The following is a 12,310-nucleotide window of genomic DNA, read 5'->3' as shown; positions in this document are numbered from 1 at the left end:
TGCCACATAATTTATTTTTTCTTTTATTAGCAAGAACATATATAAAAGAATACCACATATATAAACATGAAAATGGGTAATATGTTTTTCATAAAAACTATGCTTAATTGCTTTCTTGGTTTTCAAATTGAGTGTTTAGTGTCTTGGTAATACCTGCTTTTAAAAACGCCTCTATTACGTTTCAATGTAGTATAATTGCATCAATCAAGTCTGTTCCGTTAAATTGGTAGAAACGGAGTTAACTCGGTGACGTGACAAAGAATTCTGCATTTTTTCTTCTCTCACCCAGCTTTTTCTCTCTCTTCTCAATTCTTTTAAGCATTTTAAATAGGGTTAAATATGTTTTTAGTCCCTAAACTATTGGCCGTTTCTAATTTTCGTCCCTCTTTCAAAATAAGGTACAATTTGGTCCTCATTCTTTCAAAATTTTGGTTTTAGTCCTCGAAAACCCACACCGTTAAAAATGTGGTAGTTTTCGAGGTTAGTTTTCGAGGACTAAAACCAAAGTTTCGAGGACTAAAACTAGAGTTTCGAAAAGAATGAGGACCAAATTGTACCTTATTTTGAAAGAGGGACGAAAACCAGAAACGATCAATAGTTTAGGGACTAAAAACATATTTAACCCTTTTAAATACTTATTAATGGAGGTGACGTGATTGATGCAATTATACCATATTAAGACCCAATATGGTATAATTGATGAATTACTAACAAGACACTAAACGTTTAATTTGAAGACCAAGAAAGCAATTAACACTAAAAACTACTAACATTTGAAAACTTCTACTCACATTATTTTAATCAGTTTTCACGTATTACTTTTTTGATGGTGACAGTACAATCAATAGACGTATGGAATTTTATAAAGAAGGGTTAAGTATGTTTTTAGTCCCTAAACTATCAAGCGAATTTGTTTTTAGTCTCTCTTTAAAAATAAAGTACATTTTAGTCATTCTATTTAACAAAAACGTTAATTTTTTATCCTCTCGAGAGGACAAAAAATTAAGGTTTTTTTGAAGAAAGAGGACTAAAATGTACCTTATAAAGAATTACTATTTAAGCTGCTAAGACTGTGTCTTTGACCACGCAGCTGAATGATTTTGAATGCTCACGGAAACCCTTGTGTTTTGTTGTTTTTAGCCGTACATAAAAGAAAGGTTTTGAGAGTAATTCTTCACATGGTAATTGTGTCTTCTAGAGGAATAGAGGAATGATTTCAAACAACCAAACCCTAAACTCAAAATACTAATTATCACAAATTCATTTTAGGCATTTTAATCGGTATATATATATATTTTAGTAAAATTATATCATTGTATATTGTGTTATTTAGTCAAGGATATGTGTGTGTATACACTAATTTAAAATAGGTGTTATTAGAATATGATTGTAATATATTTTAAAAGTTTTTCATTGTGACTTAACTGATTGTTAATTAAAATTGGTTAATTTTTATGATAAATGTAAATTAAATAATTTTTAATTAATTTTTTATTAGCAAAAATAAATATATTAAAAGAATCCATAGAGTCGTCCTAATCTATATCCACAAAATTTAAATAATTTTTTAATAATTATTAATATAAACAAGTTTTCTAGAGAACATTTTAATTTTGATAGAGTATCAAGATTACTGATTTTCATAATAAATAAATAAATAAAATAAAAACTCATCATTAACGACAAGAAGTGATATTCATTGTTAATACCTACCATCATCGACTCGATCAATGACGAATCAATGGAAATCAGATTAAAAATTGGAAAGAAAGATATTCCAACCATCATTAATTAAATAATTTATTAATTTATAATAACGCGACTATTATTTTATGAGGCACTATGATTTTATGAGGCGCGTTCTTGCTTAAAGGACTTTGTAATTTTCTTTTCTGACTTGTTTAAATGATAATTAATTCATTAAATTCTCAAGACTTTTCAGACTCTTCTTGATTATTGATTTATATTTTTTCCATTTACACACAACAATAACCGAATTGAAAAGACTAGTACTCTTGATAAAAAAGAAAGAATCGTTATAGCCAAAATAAATATGTTTCTTATAACATGCAAGAATAAATGTCTTATCATATCAATCCATCAAGTTTAATTAATAACTTTTGATAATTAAATAAATTATAATCACATTAATATAAATAAAGATCAATAAAATTTTGACACAAATATCATTTGTAATTTTTTAAAACATTAATGAATTATAAAAGTGTACAATCAAAATGAAAAATAAATAGTACTCAAACTATTTTGAAAGGGGTCCAAACAAAATATTATCTCTATCATAATATAAAAAGTAAAATTAAATTTCATATTAAATATCTAATAGAATTAAAACATAATATAAACACAATGATGTTAAAGTAAAAGAATGATCACATCGATGATGATGTTTTCAAGATGAACTTTGTTTAAACAGTATATTATTACGTAATATTATTTTGATAATTCCAACTTATCCAAAGTCTTATCAAGATCCCATCAAAATCAAATATAAAATGGAGCTAGAATAATGGGAGGGTGTGCTATACCACAATTATCTATGTATAAATATATACAATAATGCTTTTTTAACTTATGAATGACAACTTGTGGAAAGCAACTTGTTTCTATATTATAAGTTTAGGGCACGTGCTAGATAATACTGTTTATACAAGTTTATGAACAGATTAAAATTAACTTATATTTACTTAAAAATGTAAAATGTATTAACTTGTGTTTAATGTTTCGGTTATGAAATTTAAAATAACAATAAAATATTTCAGGTCAACTTTTCTCCAGATTTCCTAATATTATTCTCACGGTGTAAAGTTTTTCTAAATTCTTAATATTCATTCTCAAAGTTATACGAGATTATCTTTCAAAGTACTTTATACTTAACTGAATAATAGAATTATTTGATTAGTATAATAAAATTTTAAATTCCCAATAAATATAATTATTTATCTTTTTATCTAAAACTCATATTTATAAATTTTGATATAAATTTATAATTAGCATAATAACAGTAACCATAATTTACCAACAAACTACACCATTGCTAACGTAACAGAACCAGGACGTTTTGATGTTTTCGAACAGTAATACTTTGTATGACCGTTTGAATAAAAATTGACCAAGCAGTCATATATGATACGTTTAAGTTAAAAAAATTTAAAAATTATAACAAAATTTGTAAAAATTAGTTATGAACAACATGTATAAATTATTTTATGTTTTTGTAAAAGTTTATTTAAAACATAATTTATATATCTTTTTGAAGGACAACTCATGAACAACCAAAGTGGTATCTTTGTTTATTGTTTTTAATTATAATTTTATTATAGTTTCAACCATGTGAATCATTTAATCCCCATGTGAATCATTTAAATCAGTTTTAACAATTAAGAAATACAAATAGCATAGTATAGTAATAAAAAGAACATTATTATAATATATTGATACACATTAATTATTGTAAGACAAAAAAACTAAATTCAATGAATAACTTTAGTACATATAAAAACAAGTAATTTATCCCCAACGTTGATTACATTTTTTTTATCAATTTAAAAGTAAAATAAACCGTAGATAAGATATTTAAGCAATCGTGTACGTAGGACAATGATTTTTTTTTTCTTTCTAAACTCTCGTAAATTATATATCCTAAAATATCAAATGTTTAAATATATCTTTAGTTCTTTAAGTATAGTCACGTTTTACTTTTAACTCTTCCAATTTCTTTCACCTTTTGTGTTTGTAAATTTTTGCTTTTGGATTTAGTTTTTAGTATTTTAATTTAGTTCGTCTAAAATATTTTTTTCCCTTCAATGTATAAATTATTTTCCTTTTGTTTCTATTAAATGTTTGTCAAAGAAAATTACCTAAAAAACATAAAAACTATAAACAAATCATAGGACTAAAATAAAAAAAAGTTGTAGAACCAAAAATACAATACAACTATATTTCAAGAACTGAAAGTTAATTAAATATAAAATTGTAAAACTGTATACATTCAAGTCAATCAATTAAAATACTCAATTATTATTATTATTTACCTTATACAAATTTAAAATACAAATTTCAAAAAATTTAGTGATAAAAACTTGTATTCTTGAACTTAAAAAATACGTCACGTACAATTAACTCTTTCTTTATCTATAATTTTTGTTATCATTAGTAATTTTTTTATTAATGTTAATTGTGAAATACCTAAATTTAATATTGTTGTTTTATTGTTAACTAAAGTTTCGATTAAGTTTTAAAAATAAAGTTTAGTATCTTTAAATACGGAATTAAGATGTCACAACCAATTATTTATTTATTTAATTATTAGCACTTCATATTATATTTTTTAATTAATTTTTTAAAGATATATTTTAATGGTTCTGAAATATTATATTAAGTGTATACCGTATTTTTTATTATCATAATTAGGATTTTGTTTTAACAAAACCTGTTAAGCTCTACTGGAAGATTGAATTAATCATTGACTGATTTGAGTTTACTAAGTTATTAAAACCTTTTGGTAAAACCCCTGTTATCACAACTTGTATCTGCCAAATTTCATAAAGTTAAAAAACTAAAATGTCACATTTAATCCTAGCTCCTTTTTCAGGACTTTATTTTCTATCACCCTAATAAAATTATATATCCTTTTTAAATATTTTATTTTACTATAATTAGTAGTTATTATTATTATCTTCTTTGCTACTTGTAAAATGTATAACAAACCAAGTACTTCACTTTTTTTATAGTTGGAAAATAAGATACTTCACATTTCACTAAAATTAGGGTTTTTTTTACAAGGCTCGATGCATCAAATAAAGAAAACGAAAGTGGGAGCCAATATATTGGAAAGCAACATGCCAGTGGTATTTCTTTCTGCACCTCTATAATTTCTTCATACACCTCCATAAATTAAAATTTCAATTTTATCCTTATTTTTAATTTGAATTCCGGACGAAATGTTTTACAATGTACAATTTAGGCTTAATACCCTATTTTGTCCCCAGTTTCGCTCGACAATGTCAAATTAGTCCATCCTTTAAAACGTGCGTCAATTACGTCCCTATTTAATAAAATTTATATCAATGAAATTCCTTTCGTTGAATCCGTACAAACGGCGTTAATTATTTTTCTCTCTTTTCTATTAACGCCGTTTGTACGGATTTAACGGAAGGGATTTCATTGATATAAATTTTATTAAGTAGGGACGTAATTGACGCACGTTTTAAAGGATGGACTACTCTGACATTGTCGAGTGAAACTGGGGACAAAATAGGGTATTAAGCCTACAATTTAAAATATAAAAATTATACTTCGAATTTAATAAACTGAAATAAAAAATAAAATATATATTTTAGACTGTATAATCTAAAATATAATATTATATATTTTAAATTGTACAATTTAAAATATATTTTTAATTATATGTTATGAATTGTAGAATCATAATACAAAATTTATATTTTGAATTATGTCATCTATAATATAATGCAAAATAAAAAATATATTTGGAAATATATAGTTTAAAATGTAAAATAAAAAACAAATTCCAGATTATACAATGGAAAAGGTTTGTTTTGAAAGCATTACGAATTGTGCAGTGTAGATTATGTAATTTGAAAGAAAAAAATTAGATTACACAAAACTAAAGTAAACCATGAATTATAGTAGTCATATAATAGTAAAATACAAGTTGCTGTTTTGTTATTCTGATATTAAACTTACTATATATCCCATGTTTTAAATATAAAATTCGCTCGTGTACTTGAAGGTCATTGATGACAAGAAACCAAAGATAAATAACATAAGAGTTTTGTGTAACCCAAAATGAAACAAGTATTAAGTGTACATTCCATAACATAAAATTGAATAAAATACAAAGCGTTTACATCATCATTGAAGCTTGCAAGAACACTCAATTATTTGGATTAATTACTGTGAACCAATAACACCTATGAACCGTTGACCCCGGTTCAAGCGCCTAGGCTTAAATCACATGTTAAGCGCCTAGGCTTAAATCACATGTTAGTTAGACTTTTCTATTACTTTTAACCGTTCGATTTTTTGTTGATAATCGTTCAGTTTGTTCTGCTTGTTTGTGGTCGAACGTTCTTTTGTGAGCGTGAGCGTTCGATTATGTACGTTCGTTTTTTATTTTCGGTTGTGCTGTTTGGTCTTTGCTGTACTTGGCATACGTTCGGCTTCCACTGCTTACGATCGTGAAGTTTTATTTTTGTCGCTTGGATTGGCTATATATTGTAGTCTGTCTTTGTTTTACAAATTAATTCAATCTCAAAATATTCAGATCATTTTCTCTGTATTTTCTCTTCTTTTTTTTCTGGGTTTTTTGTTTCTCCGTTTCACACTCGAATCCAACAATTGGCACCCACTGTGGGACAATGAATCAAGAAACTCAAGAAGCGATGGCAACCAAGTTCGATATTGAGAACACTACAAGAAAAAATTGAATTACATACAGCTAAAATCCGTATATAAGACCCAAAATCCGTATATAACACATGATTACATACGACTTACATACGGACAAAAATCCGTATATAAAATTATCGTAGCTAAGTTATATACGGATAAATCCGTATGTAAGTTATATACGGATAAATCCGTATGTAACTTATATACGGATAAATCCGTATGTAACTTATATACGGATAAATCCGTATATAATATCCGTATATAATATATATATATAAAAAAAAATTTTACATACGGATTAATCCGTATGTAATATACAATAGAGAAAAAAAATTATTTGTAAAAGATAGAAAGCTTTAAAACAAAGAAACTTACAAATACAATATTATATAAGGTTATTGGTATTATTAGTTTCAACTTTCAAACGAATGTAAAGAATTTATAATATATAATTATGCTTAAAACAAATAATTAAAACATAAAAATTTTATTGAAAGACTCTATAAATAGAGTTCAAAACAAACCGGCCCTTGTACAATATAGAGTTGAATATTAACTAAACTATAATTTACACCTAAAATAAAATCAAGCTCTACTCAGAAAGAAACTCTGAAAAAATTGCTGCTATCTAAAACAATTGCTGCTAGCTCTACAAATGCTGCACCAAAAATTATTGGGTGGAAGACCTTCTTCAAGCTTGATGGGATCTGAAAACAAAGGAGGGATAAGAAATGACATAACTATAGCAGACTTGGATTGCTGGTCACTGGAAACAAAACTAGTCAATACAATCTACAAAAATAGACACCACATTTAGAGGCCAAACAAGCACATAACATGGACTTAAAGATTACAAAATTATAAACAAAAAATACAAGAATTAATGTTTTCTTAAATTTTTAAAGTAAAAATATTTCCTAAAACATTTGAAAAAGGAAAGAAGAGGACTTTACAGTGTGAAGTCAATCTTCCATTACGCTCTCGTGGCCATCAATGTTGCATTTAATTATTAGCAAGGATTACCTCAAATATCCAAGTAAATTATTATAAATAAGATAGAATTCAATTCTATCAAAGAATGTGGTTAGACTATGGAACCTGACATTATGATAGTGTAAGGGTCAAACAGAACAGTAGCTAACATATATGTATTTCGTGATTAGGAATGAAAGATTTCAAGGAGAAAGAGGCATCACTAACATGTCAAACTATATCTATGAGTAATATTTGTTCACTCACAAAGAGTTTTGTGACTAGGTTTTATTTATAAACTCTATCAATCACATGCCAAAAATCTATCAGTTTTTAATGAAATATTAAAAGAAAAAGTTGTATCAGATGAGAGAAACTTCTAAGTTTTAGGTGCTAATATATATTTTTACTTTAAACTAATTTAGTTCTTGAATCATAAAACGTGACATTTCGATAATCTTTCTGTTAAAGCTTGATCTTATCTTATACAAAAGTTCACCTGGCACGTTAAGTGTTCTAGTAGCAAGTGTTTGGTTTGCCTTTAAACTTGCATGTTTAAAAACATTCACGTTAGATGAATAGAAAAAAAAAATAAAACCTACTTCAAACGTCATGTTTGGAACCACATGGGAGAAAAAAACACACAAAAACTATACTAAGATACCAATGGAAGCTCATGTACACTTACCATAGATACCAATAGTTACTTCATTGGAATTTAACAATCAAATGCATACAGACTTTTACAAGTGGCATATTCTTCAGACCTTAAGATAATACTTCTTCTACTTTTTATTTACAAATACCTACACTCATAGTGAGACATTACACTCTATTTGAACTATCACAAACTAATTAACATACCTTTGCTGGTTTCATAAAATGGACGATATATAATTTTAATTACTAAGAAAAAATCCTATTCAATTCACATTCCACAATCCATACCAGTAGTAGTTTAATAGTTTTATTCAATCAAATTGGTTCATGTCATATAGATGAAGAAAATTATAAAATTAAAACGAGAAGGAAACTCACACATATAAATCCTTTACTGCAAAAGGAACTTGCTCTGTAAGCAGAAGAGGAATTATAGCTAGGTAGAAAGCAGAGGGTTGTCTACCACCAGTGTGTATTCTTTTATCTGAGAACTGGACTTTGAAACTATGAAGAAAGAAGGTAGATGTCAGCAAACGGAAAATATAGATGTATAAGGAAGATGAATATGACTTGAAGATTTCTACTTAGAATGTAAAGTTGGTCATTCATAGAATATATCTTATAATGTATCAAAAGACTAGTAAACTTACAAGAATAACAATTAATTTGGCATCAGGGCTCCACACGGCCTTCATGTTTTCTCCTTCACTCTGCAATGAATCAAAAGACTAGAAAACTATTTTACACTGTCAATGCATTATCATTAACTAATGTTTTAATTCACTAACATGTAGCTTTAGTTAACAAGTTCATAATTAATTTATTAGAATAACAAAAACATGAAAATGAACAAAACTAGAAACGCACCTCACAAGGAATTAAGTCTTGAGTATGATCACCCTCATAGCGATAGCCATAGTTTTCTTAAAAACCCCAAAAATCACGATGCATCTTGGATTTGGATACCTTGAGTGCTAGATAACAAGCCTCATCACTTGTTTTAACATCCCTCATAAAAACTTCAACAACATTAACCTGTAGAGGTTAAGAATAAATACAATGAAGAAAGCCCACAAGCGGCACCGATTGAGAGCTGATAAACCTGAATTCAAAAATATGAAAAAACGCACGTCAAAGACGAGTGAGTGAAAACAGATGGAGAAAGATAATCTGTTGTGCTACCTCTCTTTCGTTGTACATTGGGACTTGAACCAGAACCATGGGGTAGGTAGAGTTTCCCACCTCAACGTCCTTCTTCAGAGGCTCCCATTTGTAACGCTTCTCAGGTCTTCTACCGAAAAGCTTCACCATGAAAATGGCAAGGCTCCCATATATGCGAATCACTTCGCACACCAACTTTGTGCCGAACAGAAAAGAAAAAGAGGATTAGGGTTTTTGCAATTAAAAAATTTAGCTCAAACAGAATTAAACATTACTTACCAATTAACTATGGTACCAATGACGCACAATGATGGTTCGAATGAGGGAAAATTAGGGTTCCGGTCTGCGACCTACGAAAGCTCAACGAGAGAGAACCAAGGCTCCACTAAAAGGGAAGAAGGGATCGACGAGAGAGAACCACGGCCAGAACACTGATTCAGTGAGGGTTGCAGTGAAAGAGAAAGAAGAATAGGTTTTGTGGTGGAATTGAAGGAGGCTGAGTGGCTCGACACTTTCTCCAAATGAGAAATGGTTGCAACGCGAGTGAGAAGAAGAAAATAGGGTTCGCCTTTAAGATGTGCATCTTAGATAACTTAACTTTTTTTTTAGTTAATTATAAATCCGTATAAAAGATCAGTATATAATATATCTGTATATAATATCCGTATATAGATTATTTATTACATATGGATCTAAATCCGTATATAATAATCCGTATGTAAAACGCAATTTTCTTGTAGTGGAAGTTCAATGGTTCTAATGATTTAGGGCTGTGGAAGATCAAGATGGAGGCTATCTTGATACAACAGGGATGCGATGAAGCGTTGAAGGGTGAGTTGAACATGGGTGCTGCGATGTCGCAAGAAGAGAAGAAAAGAATGGTTGATAAAGCAAGAAGCGCAATCATATTGTGTCTGGGTGATAAGGCACTGAGAGGCACTGAGAGAGGTTGCGAAGGAGAAGACTGCGACTGGAATTTGGGCGAAGTTGGAATCTCTGTACATGACGAGATCGCTAGCTCATAGGTTTTGTTTGAAGCAACAACTCTATTCATTCAAGATGACAGAATCAAGAACCATAGAGGAGTAACTTGCATAATTCAGCAAGATTGTTGATGATTGGAAAATATTGGCGTGAGGTTGGAAGATGAAGATAAAGTTGTTATTCTTCTGAATGTGCTTCCAAGAACCTTTAAGCATTTTAGGGATGCCTTGCTCTATGGTAACGATCAGGTGATTACTTTAGAGGAAGTTGTGACGTCAATTCGAGCCAAGGAGTTTCAAAAGCTCCAAGATTCAAAGGCAACCGAGGAGGTGGCATCTGGACTGATTTCGGTGAAAAGGAAATGGAAGAAGCAGGCTGGAAATGGGAAGAAGTCGAAGCCAGAAGGTGTGAATCAGGTGAGATGTTTCAAGTGTAAAAAGATTGGACATATCAAGAAGTATTGTCTAGAGAAGGAAAAAACCGTTCGGCCAGATGAAACTGCTGATGTGGCCACAGAAGATTATTAGGTTGTCCCTAATAATCTTGTGTAAATCCTTGCCATCATACGATGGTCCACACAGACTGGTGATGAACTTCACGACAGAAGCGATTACACTACAGCACCTATATTAAACTGTAATTAGGACATGTTGATTTTTGCATGAAGATTATGTTAAAGTAAGGAATTTTTACTTATTCTGTGGGAAGATTTGTGGAGAATGATTAAGGTAGAAATCCTTAAGATGTTGGGCTGCATACAAGGGTCGATTATATTCGTTTGGAGCAGTAAGCATTGCAGTGACCAATCCCCCAGTGCTTGTTCCTGCAATCACATCAAAGTAGTCTGCTATTCTTACATTATCACCATCAAGCCTCTGCACACACCATAATCACACATTAATTAAATGTTAATTAAGCTATAGAAGAAATAGACTAAAGTTAATTTATACAGACTAGGTATATAAAATAAGTTGCACCTAACATAATACTAAATACATTTCCAGAATGTAACAATCAACCAAATTGTTTCTTTCATGATGTGATAATAATTAATTATATTAATATAGCAATAATGCACAATGGAATACTTTATTTAGCATTATATATGGAAGGGATCAAATCCCCTTCGATAAATAAATAAACATAAATTTTTAACCTTGATTATAATTTTTTTTTTGTTCCTCTGATGCGGACAATTTTGGCCCTTGTAGGTTTAATTATTTAATTTTTATTCATACATGGCGACTGATAATTTATGTTTTCACAGTTTTAAATGACCATTTTTTTATACTTTTGGCTTGACTATTATACTTGTCATTTCGTGTTTTTATTATATGAAAATTTAATAAGCTAACTAGTGATACAAATCTGTCAAAACATATTGGCTTACTAGTAAGCATGTTTGAGCTAAAATGTCTGCTTTTGAATGACCATAATGGAGTCATTATAAAACTATGAATTTTTTTTCAAACATATAAACCAAGAATGTTTTAATTTTTTAAATGACCATTTTTTTGTTTGCATCTTAAAAATGAATAATTTTTGCTAGACTATTATTATACTTGTCATTTCTGTTCTTTTATTATATGAAAATTTAATAAGCTAATTAACGGTACTAATATCTCAAAACATTATTAGCTGACTAGTAAGCATATGTTTTAACTAAAATGTCTGCTTTTCAATTGTGTGAACGATAAAATTGTCATTAAAACTATGATAAGTAATTTTTCTTTCAAATAGATATGCCAAAATTGAACAATCAAAATTATGAAAAGAAAAATTAATTATACACTGATCTAAAGGATCCAAGAGTGCGATTAAATCAAACTTTTTATAAATATAGTTTTATAATTTATTGATGTCATATATTGAAATTTTTTTACTCTCAAACCCTTTCTATGATGTTATTTATGTTTTAAAGGTTTGTTGGGTTAAATAACAATTTCTTCTAAAACAATAAAATAATAAAAAATTAAATAAGTCTTCTTATAAATTGAAAAAAAAATTAATAATAAATGAAAATGGAAAAAATGGATGTAACTGTTTTTGAAATTTAATATTTATAGGTTGTGAAAATGTTTAAAATTCTCCTTTTTTT

At 28.5% G+C, this 12,310-nt stretch overlaps 1 long non-coding RNA gene across 2 annotated transcripts; it reads right to left on the bottom strand.

Moving 5' to 3' along the window:
* Nucleotides 1–6,903: 6,903 nt before the first annotated feature.
* On the bottom strand, nt 6,904–9,799 carry LOC148204833 (uncharacterized). Of its 2 annotated transcripts, XR_015784227.1 has the most exons (6): nt 9,508–9,799; nt 9,250–9,423; nt 8,935–9,169; nt 8,718–8,777; nt 8,446–8,571; nt 6,904–7,142 (listed from the first exon to the last, which is right to left on the bottom strand). It is a non-coding gene; the product is annotated as an uncharacterized LOC148204833 (long non-coding RNA). The 2 variants fall into 2 exon arrangements; XR_015784226.1 differs by having other exon boundaries at nt 8,935–9,423.
* Nucleotides 9,800–12,310: the final 2,511 nt, after the last annotated feature.

The sequence above is a fragment of the Vigna umbellata genome, chromosome 1 (genome assembly GCF_029865625.1).
Source record: "Vigna umbellata cultivar VRB3 chromosome 1, Vumbellata_1.0, whole genome shotgun sequence".
NCBI lineage: Eukaryota > Viridiplantae > Streptophyta > Magnoliopsida > Fabales > Fabaceae > Vigna > Vigna umbellata.
This window is presented reverse-complemented; position numbering and strand designations above follow the sequence as displayed.